The sequence below is a fragment of the Acinonyx jubatus genome, chromosome C1, assembly GCF_027475565.1.
Source record: "Acinonyx jubatus isolate Ajub_Pintada_27869175 chromosome C1, VMU_Ajub_asm_v1.0, whole genome shotgun sequence".
NCBI classification, from domain to species: domain Eukaryota; kingdom Metazoa; phylum Chordata; class Mammalia; order Carnivora; family Felidae; genus Acinonyx; species Acinonyx jubatus.
The window spans coordinates 5,401,261-5,426,833 of record NC_069381.1 but is presented as its reverse complement, the minus strand read 5'-3'; the positions used below and the strand labels follow the sequence as shown (position 1 = coordinate 5,426,833).

At 44.0% G+C, this 25,573-nt stretch overlaps 1 long non-coding RNA gene across 1 annotated transcript; it reads right to left on the bottom strand.

Annotated features, from left to right (window-relative positions):
* Positions 1–14,103: 14,103 nt before the first annotated feature.
* On the bottom strand, positions 14,104–25,482 carry LOC113599559 (uncharacterized). The gene is made up of 3 exons (XR_003420469.2): positions 23,904–25,482; positions 16,401–22,189; positions 14,104–15,239 (listed from the first exon to the last, which is right to left on the bottom strand). It is a non-coding gene; the product is annotated as an uncharacterized LOC113599559 (long non-coding RNA).
* Positions 25,483–25,573: the final 91 nt, after the last annotated feature.

The following is a 25,573-nucleotide window of genomic DNA, read 5'->3' as shown; positions in this document are numbered from 1 at the left end:
TTGCCAGTTCTCCGCACACACCAGCTGTTTCATGACTCTGGATTCGACCGCAGGCTTTTACCCTCTGCTTAAAACACCCTATCTGCCTGACAAAATCCTGCTCTTCCTTAAACATCTGCCAAAGCAGCCTCCTTCTGTGAGTCCGACCTCCCTCCATAGACCCCTCCTTCCCTGGGCCTCCCGCTGTATGCATATTGGCCCCGTGTCCATCCATCCATCCATCCATCCGTCTGTCTTCCTGCCTGGCTGTAAAACCCTTGAGAGAGGAAGTGTGGCTTACTCATTCTCTGAATCCTCAATTCCTATGTAGTATATAGTATGTGCTTAATAAATGCTTCCTAAATATATTGCCTGTCTCCTTTAAAACAGAGGCAGGGGAAGACCTGACATTTCATCTTAAGGAACACTGCAAGGGAAAAAGAGATTTATCTGCCTGATTAAACTTTTGGTGATTCCTGACAATTTCCAGCAGGAAATCGGAGGCCAATTATAATCTGATTAAGATTTTAAACAGATTTATTTTCGCGGTTGCACTCTTATTATATAACATTCTCCAAGGATCCTTTCGTGCAGTGAAGGAAAGAGCAAAGCTCACTGACCTGGGATTTTCGATTTGCCTCATATACTCCATGTATGGCCAGTTAGAGGGTACACAGGCAGTTTAAAAACCTTCCAGATTTAAACAGTATAGAGGTTCCTCAAAAAGTAAAAATAGAACTACTTTACAATCCAGTAATTGCACTACTGGATAGTTACCCAAAGAATACAAAAACACTAATTCAAAGGGATATATGGACCCATGTTTAGAGCAGCATTATTTCTAATAGCCAAATCGGGGAAGAACCCCAAGTGTCCATTGATGAATGGATAAAGAAGATGTGATAAGCACGCACGTGCGTGCACACACACACACACACACAATGGAATATTAGCCATCCAAAGGAACGAAATCTTGCTATTGCAACAACACGGATGGAGCTAGAGAGTATGATGTAAATGAAGTCAGTCAGTCAGAGAAAGACAAATACCACGTGGTTTCACTCACGTGGAATTGAAACAAAACAAGCAAGGATTAAAAAGAGAGGGAGAGGGAGGGGGAGGGGAGAGGGAAAGGGAGGAGGGGGAGGAGAGAGGGGAGAGGGAGACTGGGGTGCCTGGGTGGCTCAGTCGGTTAAGTGTCCGACTTTGGTCCAGGTCATGATCTCTCAGTCTGTGAGTTCGAGCCCTGCATCAGGCTCTGTGCTGACAGCTTGGAGCCTGCTTTGGATTCTGTGTCTCCCTCTCTCTCTGCCTCTCCCCTGATCACACTCTCTCTCTCTCTGTCTCAAAAATAAGTAAGAGTTAGAGAGGTAAGCCAAGAAACAGACTCTTTTTAATTTTTTTTTAAGCTTATTTATTTTTGAGAGAGAGAGAGAACATCAGCAGGGGAGGGGCAGACATAGAATTCAAAGCAGGTTCCAGGCTCTAAGCTGTCAGTTCGAGCCTGACACAGGGCTTGAACTCATGAACTGTGGGATCATGATCTGAGCTGAAGTCAGAGGCTCAACCGACTGAGCCACCCAGGCGCCCCTGAGCAGACTCTTAGTTCCGGAGAACACACTGATGGTCACCAGAGGGGAGGAGGGCGGGGGTGGGGAAATGGGGATGGGGATTAAGGCGGGCACTTGTGAGGAGCACCAGGTGACGCATAGAATTGGTGAGTCCCTATACTGCGCACGTGAAGCTAATGTAACACTCTGTTAACTATACTGGAATTAAAATGAAAACTTAATTAAAAAGTGAAAAAAAAACTCTTCCAGATTTTACAGATATCTCAAACACAACGTTTCCAGCATGATTTGTAGAAGTTGATTTCAGATGACTGCTTCGCTTCCCGGCCCAAGGTCTGACTCAGAGGCCACCACGTGGACAGGGCTGAACTGGCTCCAAATTCGGCTGCTCCCTGCCACCTGCGGGCTCTCTCCTTTTCTAGAAGCGTGTGCCACATGAGCTTTTCTCTTGTGCAACCTGATTTCTTGACACCGAGAACGGTCAGAGGTCTGCTTCCTTTCGTCAACTTTCAATCACTGTTTCAGCTTCATCCCAAAAAGCTAACACTGGCTACCATATTTATTTATTTGTCACGTTCCTTAAATACCATGTGTAAAATACAAACTAAAATATCCTAAAGTCAATAATAAACAGATTCAAATATAATCCAGAAAAAAAATTTATTCTATGATCTGAATTTTAGAAATCTCAAAACTCTAGAATTCTAACTTCGGCAGTTGTGGGGGAAAAAAAAATCTTTCACCTAATCTTCGTTATGAAAAGTACATCAAATGGGTAGTTACACACATGAAGCTCACTTGTCAAATCCCAAATTTGAGCTACTACTAGTCAAGGAGAAACAAGGTAACTATTTGGAGGCCTGGCTCAGAACCTAAAAGCTGGTAGCTTCTTTATTCCTTTTTCCTTTGTCTTCCTCCCTTTCCTTCCTTCCTCCTTCCCTTTCTTCTCTCCTCCCCTCCTTCCTTTCCTCCCTCCGTCCCTTCTCTCCCTCCCTTCTCTCCTCCCCTCCTTCCTCCTTCCTTTCCTCCCTCTGTCCCTTCTCTCCCTCCCTTCCTCTCTTCCTTCCTCTTTCTCTTCCTCCTTCATCCCTCCTCTCCCATTGCTCTTAGCAAACCTGATAATCAAATGTAAACACAATAACACATATGTGCAGGCCTTTACTCTTGCAAAATTCGATCTTTTAGGTTTCATTAGAAGTCTTTACGTCATACAATACACTGCAAAGAACAAGACCCCTCTGCCACAAGAGGGCAGTAAACACCACTCGGTGCAGGCGGCTGGCCAGGGATCAGAGAGAGAAAAGAGCTGGGCGGGAAACGGACCAAGAGGATGTAAAATTTCAGCCTCTCCTTCCGTGGATGGGAAGAAGGATGGCCTAAGAAGTTCGGCAACTTGTCTGAGATCGTGGAGCTAGTTGCCAGAGTCTGTTACCCTCAAAGAATAACATGCCTCCAAGTTAAAGAGAATGAAGTAGGTACCTAATTAGGGATGCTGTTTCCTAGTAACCCAGTAGTCCGATGACTATGCATGACTCACCACAAGAAAGAAAATATTTGCTCATGGACTGGAAATAAGAAACTCTTTCCTGCTTTAGGGCATTTGAATTTGCTCTTCCTTCTGCCTGGAATCCTTTCCCCGACCTAACCCAGGGCTCAGCCTCATGCGCTCAATTATCTGCTGGACGAGTCCGCATGGATTCTCACAGACATCTCAAACTCGAGATATTCCAAAACGATCGACACTCCTTGCTTGGGGTTTGACGGCACTGGATTAACCTCTCCAGGTCTGTTTCCTCATTTATAAAATGAAGACGAGAACATCTGCCTTACCCACATTTCCTGAGGCTTTAGTGAGTTTATATATTCACTCAGATTGTATATATCATGCGGCACAGTACCTGATCCATAGAACACCTCGATGAATGGCAGCTTTTTTAGTTAATATCACCTTCCTCCATAAACCAGCCCTTCTCATTTCCTCTCCCACGGCAGAAAACAGATTAGTATCCTTAGATTGTCTTTTTCACCATCTGCATTTAACTAACCCATACATCTCAGTGTATATTTCCAGAATCCAGTCCCACCTTTTGATCCCAGCTGCCACTGCCACTATCCTAATTCATGCCTTCAGCACTTTTTGCCTGGACCATTGCAGCTGCCTCCCAGCAACCTGCCTCCCACCCAGGTTCCACACAGCAAGTAAAGTAATCTATGCAGGATGGAGCTTGGCCATGTCATAAGAGACTACTGTGAACAGTAAAGTCATCTGGGTTTAGGGCTTAATTTGATGACCTTTTTCCCTCTGTTTTAATAAATCCATCTAGAAGTGATTTTTGTAAATGTTTGGGGTGAGGTAGGGATTCTACTCCATTTCTTCTGCCTGGATAACCAACCTGTCCCCCCTTATCTGCAATGTCACTCTTGAAAACTCAAGTATCAGGGCCCCTGGGTGGCTCATTAGTTGAATGTCCGACTCTTGATGTTGGCTCAGGTCATGATCCCAGGGTCATGGGATTGAGCTCCAAGTTGGGTTCTGCTGAGCATGGAGCCTGCTTGGGATTCTCTCTCTTCCCCCAACCCCCTCTCCCTCCCTGCTCAAAAAAAATTTTTCCAAAACTCAAGTATCTAATTACAGATGAGGTGAAAACACAGGTTTTGGGCCTTAACACTCTAAGTCCACATAAAGCCTAGAAAAAAATTCAATTCAGCGCATTTGTGATACTTCCCTTGGAAAACGTTTCCATAATGAACTGAAATAGGGAAAGTGGCATTTGCTCCCCCACACCCACTCTCTTGTCTGGATGACAGAAACACAGACGCTTATTTAACTCAAGTGCTGACTTAAAAAACAACAGCAATGTTGCTTCTGAAATTTAGCATATCAAACACTGATTCGGTAGGTTTGCCTCCTTTATTCCAGTTACAACATGACATTCTTTAATGAACTCTTAACAATTCTTGATTAAGAAATGAAGACTGAGCAACGCGGCCTTTGTTTGGCTCTGATGATGAAGGACTATTTTTCAAATGATAGTTACCTTTAAATTAATAGTTGACAGGTTATTGATTCTAAAGCAGCACCGTGTTTTTCCTCACCTTCCCTCAGCCACCGGTGTTTATCCTGTGAATTTCCTGCACGGAACACCCAGCTCCAAGGCACTGTCACTGGGGGCAAAGGGGATGGCCTTAAGAAGAGGACAGCTGCTTCAGGCATTCGAGGTAGGGCCACTTTTAACTGATGCCCGGAATGGTGCATTTTCTTTCTGCACAAAGCTGATGATGAAAACAGAGGTTAACTATCTGGCCACTTATAATGATAGAAAACAAAGAGGAGGCAAAAAAAAAAAATCAATAAAAGATTAAAAACAATTTCCAGGTCTGAAGAGTGGCATATTTTCTTTCCTTCTATTTCTCAGTGATCTGAAAAACTTCTTCCTGTAAACTTTCCACATATTCTATTGACTTTGTTTCTCTCTTTTTTTTTTTAATGTTTACTTATTGAGAGAGAGAGGGAGAGAGAGAGAGAGAATGCAAGTGGGGGGAGGGCAGAGAGAGAGAGGGAGGGAGAGAATCCAAAGCAGGCTCTGGAAGCCTGATGCGGGGCTCAAACTCATGAACTGTGAGATGACGACCTGAGCCAAAGTCAGACACTTAATCGACTGAGCCACCCAGGCGCCCCTATTGACTTTCCGTTCTCTGTGATTTCCCCTCCGCCACCCCCAGTGAATGCGGCAAAGACCCCATAGGAGCGTCTAGACCTGTTACTGTAGATTCCACCGCTGGATTGCAACCTGCGTGTGCCATGGATTCAAGGGCAACGAGGTCATTGTCCCAGACAACTTCCTGGGGCTGAAAGGCACAGGGCGAGGAGCAAATCATGATAGAGAAGCCAAGGGGGAGGGTCGTCTTTCTTACCTTGTGCTGCCAAGAGCAAGAGAAGGTTGGCCCTGGAGGGCTTGACCCCTGAGAGTCCGGGAGCAGGTGTCCGGATCACTGTCCGCGCTCTTCCAGGTGTGTCTCAGGACCAAGAAGGAGGGTGCCCCTAGCCAGGTGGCTTCCAGCTACAACACGCATCAGCTCAGCTCTTCTGGGCATTGGGGCCGTGTTACTCATTTTCAAGAGAATGTTTCTCTTTCATTCCATTCTCTCCTGAGTCAGCTAGTGATCAAACAAGCATGATCCACGTCTTCCTTCCCTTCTCTTTCTTTTCTTTTCACGGAAGGATCTCCTTAAACCTCACGACTATCAGTCTCTTTCTCTGGTTTTGTAAAGCCTAACGCCCCTCCGGAAGGGTCCCCTGATGCTGGTCCATGTACTTCTCATCTAGACTGGCTGGGTTCCTTCTGCACCTCCAAGCCCTCTGAACGGCCGTCCTGCTCATGGCTGAGAGAGCCCTGCACCCAGCACAGCACCTGGGCACACAGCAGGTGTCCCAGGACTAGTTGCTGGTACGTTCCAGAAAAGTAAACCTACAGAAGGGTCAGTGAGCTTCATTACTTACCCTACCCTAAAGAATGCGGCAGAGTAGGACATTAGTCACCAGGAGAAGAAAATTTGCATTCAAACACACACCCTTTTTGGAATGAGGAAGGAATAAAAGTGAGGATATAGTTTGTAGATGTGATTAAGGTTTGGAGAAAGTGATTGAGGTTTCTTCATACATTTGTTGTTGAAGGTGGAACTTGAAAACGTTTCTTTCCTGCATTTTTGTTTCTTTCAGCTCCCCAGACATTTGAATATCTTTCTAAACAATTTCAGAATTATTAAAAGGTTTTGGAAAGGTTGTCTGAACAAGGATAATTGTTAATCTGTAAGTCACATCTTCCCTTTTTGCTTTGAAACCTATTTGCTCTGCAATGCCCACAGAATTTTTTTTAAGTTGATTTATTTTTTGAGAGAGAGAGAGAAGGAGAGAGAGAGCACTCTGGAGGGAAAGAGAGAGAGGAAGGCAGAGAATTCCAAGCAGGATCCACGCTGTCAGCTCAGAGCCTGATGTGGGGCTCGATCTCATGAACTGTGAGATCACAACCTGAGCCGAAATCCAGAGTTGGACGCTTAACTGAGCCACTCAGGCACCTTAGCCACAGAAATTTTTTAATTGCAAATGTTAGCTTTTTTTATTTAATTTTCTTTTACATTTATTTATTTTTGGTAGAGACAGAGCACAAGTCGGGGAGGGGCAGAGAGAGAGGGAGACACAGAATCTGAAGCAGGCTCCAGGCTCCAGGCTCCGAGCTGTCAGCACAGAGCCCGATGCGAGGCTCGAACTCACAAACCATGAGATCATGACCTGAGCCAGAGTTGGACACTTAATCGACTGAGCTATCCAGGTGTCCCGAATGTTAGCTTTTTAAAAATTAATTTGCTGCAGGTCAGATCTTGTACAACAGCACACTGCCATGAAGAAGTTTAAACAGAAAGTAAAGATTCATAAATCTCAGCCACAGCCCCACTTTCTGATAAAATCAAGTTTGTAAGAACAGAAGAACTTAGACAAGCTGCTAGTGTCCAGTGAAATAGGACCTCACCTGTATTAGGGCCGATTCTATTGCTTCGATGGCCACTTCTCCCACGGGGTCAGCATCCTGCTCCCACGCCCAGCTCCCCGATTTGGGGGTTCTCCCACGGACATTCTCGCCTCACAGGTAGGTAGGGCTTTGCAGGTACCATGGGCCGCCCAGGAATGAAACAACGGGGGGCTCTGTTCACTGAACATCTCAACAGAGCAAAATCAGCTACATGGTTCCTGGACATTCATCTCTGGACTCGCACAGTAAGATTCAGCAAAATGGCACCAAACACCCAATTTTCCACGTTGGCACTCAGTGGTAGTCTCTGAATGAGTTGTTTCCCATGGGTCTGGTCGTCACCGTTCCTAGAATTGGCATTTCAGGGTCCAGCAGAGCAGCGGGTCAAGAACAAGTTTCTGAAGCCCGACTGCTCTGTCCTTCCTGGGAGAACCAGGCCCGTCCCTTCACCTCACTGTGGCCATGGCCTCACCCAGAGGGGCTCAGGGGCTATCACGAGGATGCATGAGTTAATGTTTGTAAGGGGTTCAGGGCACAGTGAGAGCTGGGTTCAATATTCATGAACCAAACACGTAATTTTAACATTCCCAAAAGGTGAAAATAAAGGGATACGAGGTACACAATTCAAATCCACTCTTGGAGAATGTTCCTGTGGTCCTGAGGAATCTCTGCATGCTCCAGTCTTTCCTTTTTTAAAAAAACTTTTTAAAAATTAATTAATTTTTGAGAGAGAAAGAGACAGGGCACAGGCGGGGAGGGGCACGGGAAGAGACACAGAATCCGAAGCAGGCTCCAGGCTCCGAGCTGTCAGCACAGAGCCCAACGTGGGGCTCGAACCCACCAACCGTGAGATCATGACCTGAGCTGAAGTCAGACGCTTAACTGACGAGCCACCCAGGCACTCCACTAGTCTTTCCTTTGTTAGTGGTTTCAGAGGCACCTGTGCCTTTGAACTGCATGCTGCCTGTCCCCTACCGCCCTGGCAGGACACCCTGTCTTCCTCCCCCAGCCTTTGCCCTGAGAAATCTGAGAAGAGGTGCACCCCCCGCACGACCAGTCAATGTGGAGGGTTCAAAGACCTCCATTTGTTACGGTGGCCACGGAGTGACCAAGCAACAGTCAGTGGAGGAAAGAGTCCACGATGTGTCTCAGTGGCCGTACCCAAGTTTTCTCTCTACCCCTGCCTCTGACTCACTCCTATGGGCTTCAGACAAGAAATACTAATTTCCCAACTGCAGCATGGGGGTGAATAATTGTGGGTTTTTTTTCTTTCGTTCCAAGCAGCTCATGGCCTCAGACCCCTCACGAGACGTTTGTGTTCACACTCGGTGATGCTGTTGGGGTCCCCGCTATGTCACCTACCACCTGTGCTTGCAAAAATGGCATTTCTGGAAGTGTTTAACTCCCAGCTCTCACTTTTTGGTTTCTGCTATGAGCCAGTGCTCTGTCTTCAAGGATTGCAAAACCCTGACAAAGTAGTCAAAAGAGAGGAAGAGTAATTAAGTGGCCACAGTATCGGCATTCAAATCTCATGCGTTTATCAATTTGTTCAGCCCTGAAAAAACGTGCTCAACTCATGGTGTTGGGACCTAAGGAATGTGAAGACAGGTAAGGTCTCTGCTCTGAGATTTCACAAGACAAGCTGAATACGGTGGGCTGAAAAGTGGCCCGTGAAGATGCCCATATTCTGTTCCCCAGAACCGGCGGCCACGTGACTTTGCATGACGAAAGAGACTTTGCCAAGTTAACTTTGCTAAGTTAAGGATCTTGAGATGGGGAGTTATCTTGGGTTGGGGTAGCCCGATGTAATTGTGGGGTCTTTATAAGTGAAAAAAAGATGTGGGACAGCCAATGTCAGAGTGAGGAAGAGACCCGGAAACCCCATCGACATGGAGGAAGTTGACCAGGGCCTACGGAGTGCAGGTGGCCCTTGGAAACTGCAAAGGGCAGGGAACAGATCCTCCCCTAGAGACTCCAAAAGGAATGTAGCCCTACTGACACGTTGATGTTAGCCCGGGTGAGAACCATTTCGGACATGTGCCCTCCAGAGCCCTAAGATTGTAAGTCCGTGTTAAGCCACTAAGCTTGTGGTAGTTATTACAGCAACAACAGGAAACTCATACACTGACAACGACGACAGAGTGTGACAGGTGAGCAGATGTGCACCTATTTCACAGTGAGGTAAGGGCTCGAGGAAGGCTTTTGGGAAGGTCTCCTAGACGAAGCAAAGGATGAGTGAATGTTCGCCAGGCAGAGAGCTGGCAGGGTACGTGCACGTGGAGCCACCATCGTAACCTGGTCCACGGACATATCATCCGTCACTCCAGAGGGTTCCCTGAATCCCTCTGTAGTTCACCCTCCTCCACCACCACCCCATCCCCGGGCAACCACTGACCTACTCGCTGTCAGAGCAGTCTGAATTTTCTAGAATTTATATAAACAGAACAATATAATATGTATTCTTTTTTTTTTTTTTTTTTTTTTTTTTTTGCCTGCCTTCTTCCACTCAGCGCGAAGATTTGGAGCTTCATCCATGTTCCCACATCTATCAATAGTTCCTTCCTCTATCTGGCTGGACAGTACCCCATTGTATCAATATACTGCCATTTCTCTGTCCTCCTGTTAACGGACATTGGGGTGTTTCCCGGCCTTTGGTTATTACAAATAAAGCTACTGTGAACATTTGTGTACAAGTCCTTCTGTGGACATATGTTTTCTTTTGAGTAAACGCCTACAAACAGAATGGCTGGATCACAGGGCAGGTGTACATGCAACTTTTTAAGGTATACATGTGTTTTTTAAGCAGCATCTACTCTTTTGACAATATGTTGTATCTTTCTCTGTCAATAATATACCTCATCATTTGAATGCTTCCAGAATCATCGTTGCAACTACATATTTGCATATTTTCTGATTATCTCCTTGGGATGTATTCTTTGAGGTGGTATTACCACATGAAACGTGATCTAGTTTGGAGCCATATTCCCAGATTTTATCATGAGGACAGAAGAGCTTCTGGCCTGGTATTGGTGCTCCTCTGCCCGCATGGCCCTTGGGACAAGGGTGGACATTCAGATGTCTACTTGAAAGGAAAACCCAGTTCCAGTTGGCTGGAGTCAGGCAAGGTGGGAGAGTGAAAGGGCTATGTATGTGAAGAAGCTGAGATCCAAAAAGATGTGGGGCAGATTTTCAGGGTGCTTCCTAAAAGAGGTAGTCTTGTGGTTGGTTTTTGTTGGTATTTTCATTGAACTCTTAAAAGGTGGGGAGGTTGGGGAGATGGGCTCTATTTTTAAAGGCTGTATTGAAAGGATCATCTTACATTGAGTTGAAGTCTCTCGTCCTATACATTTCACGAACTGGACCCATGGCTCCCACCATCATCCCCACCATCTAAAACCCCATTGCCCCCACCATCATTATCATAACTAACACTTGTTGAATGCCTCACCTTACTAACACCTTTGATCCCCACGTGCAAGTGAGTGCTGTCATTATCCCCAGTCTGCCGACAAGGGAACTGAGAAGCAGAAAGAATTTGGCCAAGGTCCCACAGCTGGCCAGAGGGAGGGCGGGGTTCCCACTCCAGAAGTCTCCCCAGAGCTTCATGGACCTAGCCCGTATCCATAGGACAACCCCCAGAATGTTAGCAGACAGCCCCTATGTCCCTCCAACCTTCACAGTTGCCTCGGCGAGATGGTTTCCAGACACCTAGTCACCGCCGACACACAATTCGGTTTATCAGAAGTTAAGTGGAGGGAGCCTGGGTGGCTCAGTCGGTTAAGTGTCCGACTCTTGGTTTGGGCTCAGGTCATGATCTCGAGGTTCGTGAGATGGAGACCCACGTCGGGCTCTGTGCTGACAGCACAGAGCCTGCTTGGGATTCTCTCTGTCTACTTCTCTCTCTGCCTCTCCCCTGCTCCTTCTCTCTCTCTCTCTCTCTCTCAAAGATAAACATTAAAAAAAATAAGTTAGGTGGAAATCTCAAAGATTACATGTGGTCCGAGGAGGCAGGAGCACAGCACTTTCACCTCCTTCACCTTAGACACTGTCTTGGATGAGATGCCCAGAGGATTTTCAGCAGCCAGATCCCTGCATTGGCTTCTGCAGACAATGGAGACCCTGAAGCGGACACGGCACTGAAAATGAAGAAGGGATGATGAGAAGGGTGCAGACGCTTTGTGGGAAAAGCTACCCGGACCTTGTCATTGAAGGAACAGTGGCCATAAAGGAGAACAGTGACTCACAGATGATGCATCAGAGGGGTTGAGGCTGGTGTGGGGGTGAGGGCCGCCGGGCAGAGGCGGACTGCCGGATTGGGCCGAGAAGGCTGAGGCTGCTAAGTGCTCTTTTAGAATTGTTGCACTTCAGGGCAAAGTGCCACGTATGTGAAAATGAGTCGCGTGGCTGGGACACAGTTTTCCATTCCACAGAATGGAAAAGGGGGTCAGAGAGACAGATGTGGATCATTAACACAGATATAAAGGTTCAAGATCAACTGTAAGTAGGGCTGGACAAAGCAGTGCCTGGATGCAGGAGCTGGGGGTGTTCAGTGTCTTCAGTTGATGGGGGATCCCAAAGGGTGAACCTTTGAATTCCTTTTTTTTTTTTTTAGATAAGATTTTAAGTAATCTCTTCACCCAACATGGGGCTTGCACTTACAACCCCGAGATCAAGAGTCACACGCTCCACCTACTGGGCCAGCCAGGTGCCCTTGAATTCCTTTAATATGCTCGTGTCCTAGCATGATTCCCCAGAATCTTAGCCTACTTCTGCCAGAGTCAGGACCAGAATTCTTAACATCTTCCGCAGATGCGTTTTGGGCTTTGGAAAGAGAAGCCAACTGCTCCTGTGGTAGGTGTTTTTGCCCTCTGAGCTTAGCTGAAAGTCAATGCCATACAATAGCAACCCGGCTGACTTCATTTTTGAAGAACAATCACTCATGAGTATCTCAATTCACTTCTAATCTGTTTTTACATTTTCGGTATTTTTTTTTTAATAATGGATTCATTGTTGCAGATAAAGATTTAAACTTGATCTGTGTGTGATAAAGATTTAAACTTGATCTGTGTGTGATCGCATCCAGTATTAGAAGAACTCATCCTTCTGCTTCCTTGATGTCTGCCTTCGCCTGCAGATCACACAAATGCGCCCGAGTCCGAAGGTAACGTAGGAGTTTGTCTGGATCCCAACACCCTGCTATGTGGGAGAGAGGCTCACTGAGGGGTGCTGTCTGCAGGGAGAGGCCCAAATGGAAAAGTCCAGGCACTTCATGCCATAATGGAGCCTCTTAAGAACTGCGAAAAAGAGCCAAGTGATTTACGTCATGCTGACAAAATCCTACCACATGCTACTTGGCAGTAAAGGGGACAACCTAGAGAGAAAGGCTGACAGCCTACAAGAACGGCCAAATGAGAACTTATTTTTGCCATTTTTTTTCCCTGACAATTAAAAAAACGTCACAAAAGAGTGTGTAATGTAATGGCTGCATGGACTTAAGAACTGAAGCTGAAGGGAGACTGAAGGGGAAGAGAAATTCTGCTTCAGGGTTAATGTCAACACTTCATTGATTATCTGGCAACTACTAATAGCTCTTTTGTGAGCCATCGGTTTCTTCTGCCACCTGGCAGGACCTGCTCCCCTCAGCTTGTCAGGGAGTCCCGTCTTTTAATGAGAACACGTAACTCTACGATGGCTATTGATCGTTCCATATCTTTAGGAAAGCAAACCAAGAAGCTTCTTCTTGGGAGGTAGAATGTTCAACAGCTGTGTTAGAACTGTGTTCAGGGTGGGAGCAGCCCACCGTGGCTACAAATTGTTTTCCTTAAGTTCTCACCTACATGATAGTTATAGGTGGGTTTGGGACTCCTGGGGGTGGTGTGTGGGTTTGCTAATGGAAAGAAATGAAACTGTTCTGGTTAGTGTTCTCTACTGGTTAAAGTTTTCTTAAGTTTTCTACTGGTTATCTACTGGTTCTTATGATCTTATCTTCTTAATTTTATTCCAGTGTAGTTAATTAACATACAGTGTTAAGTTTCAAGTGTACAATATAGTGATTCAACACTTCCATATACTACTCAGTGCCCATCATAACAGGTGCACTCAATCCCCTTTACTTATCTCACCCACCCCCTCACCCACCAACGGATGGCCCTCCAGGAACCATCAGTTTGTTCCCTATGGTTAGGAACATAATTCTGCAATAAACATAGGGGTGCATGTATCCTTTCAAATTAGTGTTTGCATATTCTTTGGGTAAATACCCAGAAGTGTGATTACAGGATCATAAGGTACTTCTAATTTTTTTTTAACATTTATTTATTTTTGAGAGAAAGAGCACGAGTGGGGAGGGGCAGAAAGAAAGAGGGAGACAGAGGATATGAAGCAGGCTCTGCGCTGATAGTAGTGAGCCTGATGTGGGGCTCGAACTCACAAACCACGAGATTATGACCTGCGCCGAAGTTGGGTGCTCAACGGACTGAGCCACCCAGGCACCCCTATTTTTTAAAAATTTTTTAAATTACATTTATTTATTTTTGAGAGACAGAGTGAGACAGAGCGTGAGTGGGAGAGGGGCAGAGAGAGAGGGAGACACAGAATCCAAGGCAGGCTCCAGGCTCTGAGCTGTCAGCACAGAGCAACACGAGGCTCGAACCCACGAACTGTGAGATCATGACCTGAGCCGAAGTGGGATACTTAACCGACTGAGCCACCCAGGCGCCCCATCTATTTTTAATTTTTTGAAGAACCTTCATACTGTCTTCCACAGCGGCTGCACCAGTGTGCATCCCCATCAATTGTGTGCAAGGGTTCCTTTTTCTCCACATTCTTGCCAACACTTGTGTTTTTTATTTAGCCATTTTGACAGGTGTGAGGTGTCATCTCATTGTGGTTTTGATTTGCATTTCCCTGATGATGAGTGTAGTTTTTAACCACTTCTGAATCTAATAAAACTTGAGCCTGACAGCAATATTCATTCTGAGCCTGTTATACGTAGAACAACTCAGCTTTTGTGAGATTTCCTTTTTAGGGATTGTAGAAGTTATTGCAGTCATCATTTTAGATGCTTTTCTAGAGATATCCAAAAGGACAAAGAAATAAGGACCAGATAAAGAGCTGGAGAGAATCTATAGGAAAGGGAACCTTTAGGCACGCATCAGAGGGTGAGTCTGTATGGATTGAAAACTAACCCATGTTACGGTTACTAATGTTGTGTAACAACCCCAAAATGTCATGGCATAAGACAGTCATTTTAATATGATTATGGATGGATTCTGTGGATCAAAAACTAAGATGGGGATGATTTGTCTCTGCCCCACCAAGCCTGGCCCTTTACCTGGGAGATTCCATGGCTGGAAGTTAATATGCTATCTGGGAGCTGGGCTCATCTGGAGGCTTCTTCACTCACATGTCTGGCAATTGATGCTGGCAGTTAGTGGAGACCCAGCTGGGCTGTCAGCCAGAACACCTCCACATGGCCTCCCAAGTGCCCCGGGATTCCTCATAACATGGTGACTTCAGGGTGGTCAACTTCCAGCATGGTGACTCACATCTCCAAAGGTGAGTGTCCCGATGAACCATTAAGAAGCTGCATCACCTTTTATGACCTAGCCTCAGATATCACACGGTACCATTCCTTGCATTATATTTGTTGCAAGTCACAGGGTGTAGGGGTTTTTAAAAATGCCTACAAATTCTTTGATTCTCCCTTCCAAGGGTGGAACCCAATTCTCCTCCTCTGCACTTAGTGACACACGTATCACATATATCACTATCATATGACACATGAATAGAACATGGCAGAAGTGAAGATATGTGACCTCCAAACTAGGTAATAAGAGGCACTGCAGCTCCTTCCACACCCACCGACCCCCATTCTTGAAGCCAGCTGCCATGTCATGATGACCCTTTGATAGCCCTATGGACAGATCCACATGGTAAGAAACTGAGGTCACCTGCCAATAGCCACGTGAGCCAGCTATTTTGGACATGGCTTGTCTCGGTTTGTTTGGGCTGCTAAAACAAAACGACCACACAGTGGGTGGCTTGAACAACAAACATTTATTTGTCAGAGTTCTGAAGATTAGGAAGTCCAAGATCAAGGTGTTGGTGGATTTGGTGTCTGGTTTCTTCAGAGATGGCCATCTTCTTGCTGTGTCCTCACCTGGCAGAAGGGCAAGAGAGGTCTCTTGATTTGTCTCTAATCCCATTCATGGGGGTTTCATCCTCACAACCTAATCACCTCCAGGCTCTACCTCCAAATACCATCACTTTGGGGATTAGATTTCAGTACATGAATTTTGGGGAGACACAAACATTCAGCCTATATAGCAGAGATCAAGGCTTCAGCTGATAACTGTAACCTGAGACCCTGAGCCAGAACTACCCACTTAGGCCATTCCCAGAATCCTGATGAATAGAGACTGAGATAATAAATGTCTGCAGTTTTAAGCTGCTAAGTGTTAGGATAACTTGCTACTCAGCCATAGATGATAAATACACAGGGCCAGGCCAGATTTGAGGGAAGGCCACATATACTCCATTTATCAATGGGAAAGTATAAAAGAATTTGTGGACATGTTTTAAAACTGTCCTAATTCTTAAGGGAACAATAAAGAATTATTTTGCTCCCCACAGACCCCATAAAAAAACTAAGTGCTCTGTGGAGGCTTTACAGCAAAGCCTGCTTTCATTATTTGTTCTTTTTTTTTCTTTTAGAGAGAGAGAGAGAGAGAGAGAGAGAGAGAGAGAGAGAGAGAGAGAATGGGGGAGAGGGGCACAGAGAGAGGAAGAGAGAGGCCCAAACAGGCTCCACATTCAGTGCAGAGCCTGACACGGGGCTCAGTCCCACAACTGTGAGATAATGATCTGAGCTGAAATCAAGAGTCAGATGCTTAACCAACTGAGCCACCCAGGTGCCCCTCATTATTTGTTCTTCTTAATGTCAAAACAGTAGCATGTGTGAAGAATCATGGGTCTCTACTTGGTCAAAGAAAAGAGAGTTCTTGATGAAACTGGCCACCATTTACTTTATTAATAATATGATCTCTTTCCCCAGAGTTTCTCTCAAGTAGCTTCACTGAACATATTGTGCTTGATCTCATCTTTGATCATGCCATTCCCATGCTGGTCCCTACCCTCTTCTCCAATTTCTCCTTAGTAGGGAACTAACTCTATTCAGACTTTATGTCCTAGGCCAGGAATCCATGTTACCCAAAAATACACCCAGCGAGGCTATGAACATAAAGGCTATGAACCCACTGCTGCCTGGGACTCCCGGGAGGATTTCTCTCTTACTGTACTCGCTACCCTGCATGGTGAAGACCTGTTTGTGTGTCTGTCTTCCCCATCAGGAGCGCTGTGGGGAGTGTGTCTTATTCTGCACGTTGGCGCCAGCATCCAGCACGTCCAGAGCACTGCCTGTCAGTCAACAGTGGTGATGGTGACGGTCTCCATACCTACAGGACAACAGTAAGAGCCGACACCATGCACCATGCCAAGCACATTTTCACACCATCTCTCTTAATCCTTGCAGTGAGAAGGATGACTACAATTCCCCTTTGGCAAATGAGCAGGCTGTGGCACAGAGAGATTAAGAAATTGTCCGTGTTGCCTAGTGGGTGAGTGGGACCTCCCATCCATTCACAAGAGTCATCAGACCTCAGAGTCTGCACTTGTGCTGTGATTCTATATTGAATTCTATATTCTCAATCCAAACAAAACCAACATCAGGATTCTTAGAGAGAAGTAACATTTAAATACATAATGTTTCTTAGGTTAGTTATAATGATATTTTATTAATAGGTGCCATATTATTAAGTGGGAAAGGAGATGAAAGAGAATAAGGCACAACAGAGTCAATTTTAGCGCATCTTAAATAAAAGGTGTGCACAAAAATGCTGACATAGGTAAAGTTGGGGAACATTCTTTGATTGGTCTGTAAGACCTACTCATACTTAGAAACTTACAGGCTCAATGACCAGGAAAGAAACCACTGAATCCTTCAGCTATATCCCGACATTTCTTATTTTCAAACTAGTGACTCTATTTTACCTTCTAAAAAACAATTAACACAACTGGCCTGCATACAGGAAGAACTCAGGAATGACCCTCCAACCCTAAGCTACTACAAAGACTAATACAGACCTCACGTAAACTCAGGAGTTGTATTTACTGGAAAGGGATCTCCTGTTGTAATGTAATTGTATTCTAATGCAGGCAAATATTGTTTTCTAAAACACATTTTGATGTTCACCGATTAAGTTATCCTGCTCTGTCTATGTAGGCGAGCAAGACAGGGAGGTACAGAATGCAAAATAAACATGAGATTGACCTCACAAAGGTAAAAAGAACAACAGATGCTTTCTCCAGAGGCTTTAATGTGGGTATTATAACTATGCTCCATGGGGTAAAGGTAAGTACACGACAGATGAATTTTTGTGCAGAGGACGTGTCTTCTTGAGCACCCCCTCCTAGGAAGCTTAATCTGGTCTACAAACTGGGCAAAAGAGGTGAGTATACGTGTGGCTTACTCATTTGTGTTCTGAATGCAAAAGCTATTATTTGAGAATCTGCACAAAATGTGGCATGGAGACATCATGAAGAAAAGGGGAAGAAAAAGCAATTTCCAGCCCAACACGATTATTCAGATAGAGCCTCCACTCCCGTGACTATTAAGTCCTCCTAACAAATGACCCATCTTGAAGGGAGGAAATCAAAGTACAAATAGCGACTACGTGAGAAATGTGAAGAGCAAACAAAGAGGTGGACTGGTAAGGAAATCAAACTTGAAAATGGAGGGGGGAGTGGTAAGTTTCTCATTGTTTTTCCTCTTTTCTTTCCTGCCTTTGACCTGAGGGCAGCCCTGGTCATAAAACTCTGCAGCTCTGTTTTTTTGGGACAGAGAACCAGGAAAAGCAATCCTCACAAACCAGAGAGTATGGGAGAATCTGTTTTCTATCTCTCTCTTTTCTCTTTCCAGGCCTTGCCCTGAAAGCAACCCCAGTCTCATATCTACAAGGTGGCAGAGAGCATAACAAAATCAGAGAGAAAGTCTGGATTTCTGGCCATAGGACTGAGAAAGGAGCCCCTGGGAGCCAGAGAGTGTTCCGGGAATTACAGAGAGGAGGGAGCTGGTAAAGGAGATCCCTTAATTCTACATATGAATGGGCACAGGTCCGCAGCTTGCCCTTGGGCTGTGCATGTGCAGGAGAGACTCAGAGCGACATAGCAAAGACTTTGAGAATTGAACTACAAACATAAACAGCTGCCTGCACCCCAGGCTAATCTCTGAGTGCTACATGCATGAAACAGACACTAAGGAACACAGCAAAGGTTTTAAAAACTTAAGTGACATTGGAACCACCATTCACAGAAGGCAAAATAGAACTTGTGGTAGGAACCTAGCCAGGTAACTGTATGCTAAACAACAAGTCAGTGTTCTCCAGAGGATTTCAGCAGGACACAGAGTCTCACAACAAAAGCATCAAAATCAAACACTGTTCGGCATATGAAGATCCAGGAAAATGTAAACAACTCTCAAGAGAAAAGAAATCAACAGATACAAATCCTGAGTTGACCCTGATATTGGATTTAACGAAGGCTTTAATGTATTATAACTATGCTCCATGGGGTAAAGGTAAATACACTTCAAATGAATGGAAAGATAGAAGCTCTCAGCAGAAAAATAAAAAAAAAACTATACAGGGATGCCTGGGTAGCTCAGTCGATTGAGTGTCTGACTCTTGGTTTCAGCTCAGGTCATGATCTTGCCATTTGTGAGTTTGAGCCCTGCATTGGGCTCTGTGCTGACAGAGCAGAGCCTGCTTGGGTTTCTCTCTCTCCCTCTCTCTGCCCCTTCCCTGTTTGCTATCTCTCTCTCTCTCAAAATAAATGAATAAACTTAAAAAAAAAAAGAAAAAATACACTATACAACAGAAATGGAAACTTTAGAATTGAAAACTACAATGTCTGAAAGGAAACAGAATGTGGATGACAGAGGAAGAAGTAAACTTGAAGATGAATTAAAGGAAATTATTTAACTTGAAAAACAGAAAGATAATTAAAAACAATTGAACAGAGCCTCTGGAAACATCAAACATCAAAACATCTAATATTTGTGCCATTGGAAGTCCAGAAAGAGAAGAGAAAGATATTGGTATGGAAAAATATTTGAAGAAATAATGACCAAAAACTTCACAAGTTTGGTGAAAGATATAAATCTACAGATTCAAGAGCCATCAAACAGGGTATACTTAAGGAACATTAGGCATAATAATCTGGTGAAAACCAAAGTTAAACGAAAGATCTTGACAGCAGCCAGAGAAAAGTGACACCTTGTACAGAGAACAATCAGAATTACTGTGAATTCTTCATCAGAACCTATGGAAGACAAAAGACAGCAGATCAACATTCTACACTCAGTGCAGATATTCTTTAGGAATGACAGCAAAACAAAGACATTCTCAGATGAAGGAAGACTTAAGAGAATTTGTTGCCAGCACAACTGCTTACAAACAAATACTAAAATGAGGTTCTGTAGGCTGGAGGCAAGTGATGCCACAAGGAAACTTGGTACTTCAGGAGTTCCTTTAGGAATGAAGAAAGAACAATAGAAATGGTATGTATCTGACTAAATATAATAGACTATTTTCTTAAGTTCTCTAAAATACATATACTGCTGAAAGGAAAAAAATAGAGCATTGTCTGGTAGAATTTTAAGTGAATATAGGTATAATACATAGGACAACTACAATATAAGAGAGGGTGTAAAAGGACATAGATGCTTACAAGGTGTGTATATTTTACTTGAATTGGTAAAATATTAACCTAAGTAGACCATGAGAAGTTAGGTATGTATATCATAATCCCTAGAACAACCACTATAAGATAATACAAAGAGAAATGAACAAAAAAACACACGAATAGATATATTTAAATGAAGTACTAAAAACATTAAAATAATTTAAAAGACTGTACGAAAGGGGGAACAGAGGAGCAAAAAACAACCAGTGAGAACAGAAAAAAAAAATATATAAAATGGGAGGCCTAAAGTCAACCATATCAATAACTACACTAAATGTAAATGGTCTAAACACACTGATTAAAAGAGAGACTTTCAGATTAGATTAAAAACACAAGACCCAAATATATTCTATATTTAAACAAATATAATGACTTAGGTTAAGAGCAAAAAGATAAAAAGAGATACACTATGAAAATACTAGTCAAAAGAAACTGGAGGGGCTATATTAATATAGACAAAGTAGATTTCAGAAAAAGAAACAATAAAAAGGGGATCCAAAAGGACATTATAATAAAAGACTCAATTTGCCAAGAAGATATACAATTCCTGAATGTGCATGCACAACAAAAGAGCTTCAAAATTCATGGAGCAAATCATGATGGAATTAAGAAGAAAATTCACCATTATTCCTGGAGATGTCAGCAGTCTTCTCTCAATAATCAATAATTTCTAGTGCAGAAAATCAGCAAAATATACAAAACCTGAACATTATAAATCAACTTCATCTAATTGAGATTTGGAAAACATTCCATCCAAAACAATAGAATACACAATCTTTTTAGGTGCACATGGGACATTCATCAAAATAGGCCATTTTGGGGTATCATAAAACAAACATCAACAAACTTGAAATAACTAAAATTTTGCAAAGTACATTTCCTAATTATAATGAAATGAAACTAATAATCAATTACAGTAAGGTATCTGGAATATACCAAAACATTGTGAAATAAGAAAGGATACTTCTAAACCTATGAGTCAAAGAAGTCATGAGAAAAATCAGAAAATATTTTGAACTGAATGATAAAATATAGAACACATTAAAGTTTGTGGATTCCAGGTAAAGCAGTGCTTAGAAGAAATCTACAAGATAGTTTCTAGAACTAAGAAGTAAATTTAGCTAGGTCACAGAATATGAAGTAGTATATAAAAATTAAGTGTATTTTTATGTACTAGCAGTGAACAATTAAAAATAGGAATTACAGGTGTACCCGGGTGGCTCAGTCAATTGGGCATCTGACTCTTGATTTTGGCTCAGGTCAGAATCTCACAGTTCATGAGATCAAGCCTGCATTGGGCTCCGTGCTGACAGTGTGGAACCTGCTTGGGACTGTCTGTCTCTCCCTCTCTTTCTGCCCCTCCTGCTCTGTCTCTCAAAATTAATAAATAAATTTAAAAAAAAAGGAATTACACAGACAGGACCATTTCTAATAGCACCAAAACCCATAATCCTACTCCCTGAAACTTTTTTTAATCCATTTTGAGTTTATTTTTGTGTCTGGTGTAAGAAAGTGGTCCAGGTTCATTTTTCTGCATGTCGCTGTCCAGTTTTCTCAGCACCACTTGCTGAAGAGACTGTCTTTATTCCATTGGATATTCTTTACTGCTTCGTCAAAGATGAGTTGATCATACGTTTGTGGGTTCATTTCTGGGTTCTCTATTCTGTTCCACCGATCTGAGTGTCTGTTCTTGTGCCACCAAATGAAAAAAATTTTTAAGTGATACAGAATCTGTATGCTGGCATGTATCACAGCATTACTCATAATTGCCAGAGACTGCCCTTCAAATGGTGAATGGATAAATTGTGACACACCACTAAATGGACTATAAAGAATAAAAAGAACTGAAATATTGATTCAGGTAAATTTCAAATGCATTATGCTAAATGAAAGAAGCCAGCCTCAAAAGGTTACATACTGTATGATGATTCCATTTATATGATATTCATGCAAAGACGAAACTTTAGGGGTGGAGGGGGCATCGTCAGGGATGTGTGTAGGGATGTAGGGGGAGGCACAGACCACAAAGGGTCAGCATGAGGGAATTTTGGGGGGTGAACGGAATTATTCTGCATCTTGATCATGGTGGTGGTTATATGATTATCACTGTTTAGCAAAAAGTGTACATTTCCCTGCATGATTAAGTTCAAATTAAATTAAAAATGTTAAAAACAAAAACAAAACAATGGAATCCACAGTCCTCATCTGAGTCCAATCTGAGCTACCAGTCCAGTTCAAAACATGGCAGAATTGCAGACTTCGACATCAAGGACACTGGAGGAAACTTGCTTTTGTCATTGTTGTTTTAGTCTGATAAAATAGAATAAAGAAGGGAAATAAATGTGTTGTATCATGTTATAAAAACGACGATATGGCCAACAACAGTCAATAGGTTTTTTTTTTTAAGTCAGAGGATATTTCTCTTCAGAAGAAAAATATTGGAAAGCTCAATAAGGCAATATCCATCTTCCTTGTACATAATCACGTACATAATCGATTTCTTTCTCCAGAACGCTCCCATCTTTGGATTCTTCCCCTTGGTTTCCTTTTATTCTAAGAGAGCTACTGAAATCCCTGCATTCCTTCCCTGTGCTTGAAATAAAAATATAAAGTGTAGGTCCAGTGCAGCAGTGATTTCTACAGCCAACTCTATCTTCAGCACAATCACAATGACAATCACATCAAAGTGTATTTGAGTTTTGTTCTTTGATTGCCACACTATTGTTAGACTGTCATTTTTTTTTTTTTTATCCAGAAGCTGTAGATTAGATCGATGTGCATTTGTTCAGGGAAATATTGTGTATGTAAGTCTTCCCAACAGGGATAAACATTAACTGACTTGCAGCTGTGGCCAAAAGTCCATCGAATGGTACAGAACATTAAGAACAAATATTTTTCAGCATTTTGTAAGTGGGAATGTTCTGTAAGTTATGTATTCTTACAATACAGTACAACAGTGCCCTTTACCAAAAAGCAAAACCAGACAAATTTTTTTAGCAATTTCTCAAAATAATTTTTTATTCCCAGGTGATGACTCAAAAACATTAATAATGTGCAAAAATACAACTAAATATCAAGTATAAAAATCCTTAATAAAGCAAAAATATATCCCCCTGTAGTTCTGTGAAATTCATCCATTTTCATTTACTTTTGATTATGAGCCATAGAGTACAATTATGACAACACTTATCTTCTATTATAAAATCCAGAAATGGGCCTCAGAATTTGCTAAATAATACTGATTTAATTTCTTTAAAAAGTTTATGATAAAAGTGTGGAGTTTAACATCTGATATAGGGATACCCTATAAAACCAATTCCTTTTGTTTTGGGTATCCCAATAAGTGACAGGGCAGTTCACAGCCTTAAATCTGATATACCCCGACAGATCTAGCATGGGTTTGAATCCTATGAATTAACATTAAAAATAATTTCTTTTATATGTATTTCAAATTAACACTAGCTTGATCACTATCTTAAGCATCCCTGTGTGAGCTGAATAGGGCTATCTGGAAGTGGTACTTTCTTTGTGTCAGTAGATAAATATTAATCACTTGGGTCACTGGGGGCAAATTGTCATCTGTTCCCGCAGCCTGGGCGGAGATGGGTTTGGAGCCAGCAATCCAGAAGGCAGGAAAGGGCCAGAGGCCTGGGAGCCCCTGAGGCCCCGCAGTCTCGGCGACGGCCGGACAGTTTGTGTCAGACCTTCCCCATGTCGTCGTCCGGGAGCGCGGGTAGCGCGCAGGTCGGTACAGAAATTTACACGTGGACACCTCGGATGCCTTATAACTCGGAACAGGTGCGGACAAGTGACTCCCGAAGGGCCCGCGAGACCAGATGGCTTGATTATAGGAATGCTTATAGGGATCAAGTACAACAATCCAAGTGCCAAAAACTACCCGCTTCGGGTTCCGTCCCCACCCTCAGCCCTGGGCTCCGAATCCCTCCCACCTCCCGGGGCTCGGTCCTACACGCCCCTTTTTGTCCTTCCAGGTTACGTCCCTCCCGACTTCCACCTCACTCACCTGGCTCCACCCGCGCTATCCTCGGAGGCCTCGCCCAATCTAAACTACAGGCCGCCTAGCCCCGCCCCTCACCCGTATTGGCCACGCCCCTTCCGCCTGTGCCCTCTCGCTGCGCCACGTCAGTCACGTCACCCCTTGCCAGGCCCTGCCCAGCCCCGCCCCATCACTCCCTCCAGGTACCGCCCCCTCCTGTCCTGTAGTCGCGGCGGTGGCTGGTGTGGCTCGCGGTACCCAAGTCCTCTTCCCCTCCCTACAGCCCCCCGCCCCAGGTCATCCTATGCCGGGCTGTCTCCTGCACTTCCTGGGCGGAGGGACCTCGCGCTCAGGACGCCAGTGTTGCCTCCCGGACCCACGGGCCCAGCCAGGTGTTAGTTAGCAAAGCACCTGACACAGCAGCCCAGTGAACACACGGAGAAGGAAAAACAAGAAAGGAAAACTTATTTGGGGGAAACTTTCTAAAGATATTCACTTTCGAATAAGTTATGTACAAACCAATAAAAACTAGTGCAGGTGGATGGGTGGATAGATGGTGGGTGCATGGATGGATGGATGGATGGATGGATGCTCAGGTGGATGGATGTGCAAGTGGATGAAAGGATGGATGAGTGGATGGATGGATGGATAATGGGGGGTGGCGTGGATGGGAGTACCGCGAATTGTCTTTTAGAACAGTGGCCCTGGGAATCAGAGCTTTGGAAAATTTCTACTGGAAGAGACCAGGTGCGATTTGGCCGGGCATGTATGTATCATACAGACAACACATTCTTTAATTAAACGTCAGCATCATCAACAAAGTTTTTGAGCACCTGCTAGGTTCCAGGCAATGAGGATACCGCAGCCAAAAAAACAGAAGGCCCCGTCCTCATGGAGCACACAGATACCAGCCCGTAGGAGGCTGCGGAGAGAAGCCAGGACAAGGGTGACACGGCACCTGAGGTGACGGAGGGTTCTAGGGTGGCATCTGATTAAATGAACTTGGGCTTGTAAATCACTGAGTGCCTGTCACAGAGACAGCACACTGTATTATGTGTTTGAGAGATAAGCACATGGATGAATGGTGAGAAGAGAGCAGCCCCTGGCAGGCGGGGCCGGCCTGGCCCTCGCAGCTGGCCCTACCGAACACTGATTTCACTGAACCATCAGGCCACGTCACCCTGTGTCTGTGCTGGACCAAGACAAAAACAACGGCGCTGGTGATCAGGTCTGCTCAGACAAAAACAGGAGCGCATTCGAACCACAAAAACGATCCAACATCCCCTACCTGGCTAACACGAGAGACGGCGTCTTCTCTTCCAGTCACTACTTTAACCTCGTATGGTTTGTCCTGCTTCCTGGGTAACAACTATTGAGATCCAGGAGTGGAATCATCTCTGCTTCCTGACAGCAGTCAAGCCAGAGCACGGCGCTGCTTCTTGGAGCCCCCACTCCACCATATCACCCACCCCAACTCCTTGAGGTCCCTTACAGTACCTCCTTCCTGGGACACCACATGGTCCCCCATGATGCATGTTTTTATGAAATGCATCAAAAAACCCAACTTTGTTTGGCTCTGGGTGTGTCCTTGTTTTTTGTGTTTTTTTTTGTTTTTTGTTTTTTGTTTTTTTGGCTAGCAGACATTACAAAAAAGAAGTAATAAAAGTGAAATGATTTTTTTTTAATTTTTTTAACGT